Raw genomic sequence first — 1,810 nt, 5'->3', positions numbered from 1 at the left:
CTGGTGTCAAGCAGCGCGCGGCGCACGGCGCGCCGGAAGTACGTGTTCGTGGGCCGGCGCGCGGAAGTGCGTCACTTCCGGGAATGCGGGCTGGGGCCCTGTGGCTTTATTTCACGATCTATGGAAATGAGCAGGAGGGCCTCCTGCAGGGGCTGGTTCCGCCCCCAAGTACCGGGCTGCGCCGGCTGCCCTCCACCCCCCTTGCGTCCTTGCCTTGAAGGCTGGCTTTCAAGTTTACTGCATCTGGCACATTGCTTAGCCCTGTGTAGAGTGACCCAATTGGTGACTTGTAAGGAAGCGACATTTCTTCTACCTGGGACCCTTTTGGAAATGAAATGATGGTTGTGGCTTCAACCCCAGAAAGCGGTGCGTGCACTTACAAGGATTTACAGACCCTAAGTGAAGACAATCCTTTTTCCCAAACAAAACTCCCCAGTACTGTTAGGTGCTGAGGATATTTTTCTCATCAATAAAAACACAACCCTGCCCTAGCCGTTTTGACTTAGTGGATACAGCATTGGTCTGCAGACTGAAGGGTCCCAGGCTCCATTCCTGGTCAGGTCAGGGCACATGCCAGGGTTGCCATCCCCAGTCGGGGGCTTGCAGGAGGCAGCCAATCAATGATTCTCATCACTGATGTCTCTCTCTCTCTCTCTCTCTCTCTCCCTCTCCCTTCCTCTTGAAATCAATAAAAATATATTTAAAAAGAAAGAAAAATACAACCCTGCCATTCCACTTTCTACATGACTTTCCTCAAATGTCCTGTGTTAGAGGACTTGTTTCTTCATTGGTAGAGTAGGACTAATCACACCTCCCCTCCAAGGGTAGTTAGTTTATCAAGCCTGAGGAACTAGAACTGCCCCCTAGGACACTTTAGTATTTTATTCAAATCCTCTATTTATATAAAAGCTTAACCAACCGATCATTATGATGCACACTGACCCCAGGGTGCAGACATTCAACACAGGAGCTTACCCATGGTGGTCAGTGCACTCCCAAAGCGGGAGCACTGCTCAGCTGACAGACGGGTGCCAGACGCAGAGCTCATGGCTGGCCACCGCAGCCCAGAGACCACAGTGTAGCCGCAGCAAGCCTACTGAGCGGGGGCAGCAGCAGGCAGAGTGGAGCCAGGATGAGCAGGAGTGACATGCAGGAGCGGCAGGCAGTGTTGGACTGCCGGTTTCAGCCCGATCCCCGCAGGCCACGATGAGGGATGCCACTGGTGCACGAATTCATGCACCAGGCCTCTAGTATATATAATATATCATAAAAGGCCTGTGGTCGTGACGCTGTTATGGTCACCAGGAGGTGCATGGAGCACACGGGTGGGCGGGGACTTGACTCTGGGTCCCATGGCTCAGCGGGACTTGACTCTGGGTCCCACGGTGCAGCAGGACCTCCCGCCTCCCTCCTGCGGGCGCACCACGGCTCCTGCCTCCCTCCCACGGAAGCAGCACGGCTCCCGCTGGCTCCTGCAGTGGGCGGCCTACTGTGCACAATTTCACGCACTGGGCCACTAGTCTATACTAATAAAAGGGTAATATGCTAATTAGACCAGGAGATCTTCCGGGAGACCGGATGTCCTTCCGGACAAAGCCATGGTGGTGGGGCCAAGGCAGAGGTGGTTAGGGGCGAGCAGGCCAGCAGAGGGGGCAGTTGGGGGCAATCAGGCCAGCAGGGGGGGCAGTTGGGGGCGAGCAGGCTGGCAGGCAGAGTGGTTAGGGGCGATCAGGCAGGCAGGCAGGTGAGTGGTTAGGAGCCAGCGGTCCCAGATTGCGAGAGGGATGTCCAACTGCCAGTTTAGGCCTGA

Source organism: Myotis brandtii, unplaced genomic scaffold, assembly GCF_000412655.1.
Source record: "Myotis brandtii unplaced genomic scaffold, ASM41265v1 scaffold165, whole genome shotgun sequence".
Lineage (NCBI taxonomy): Eukaryota > Metazoa > Chordata > Mammalia > Chiroptera > Vespertilionidae > Myotis > Myotis brandtii.
The sequence above is the reverse complement of the archived record's forward strand: the minus strand, read 5'-3'. Positions refer to the sequence as shown.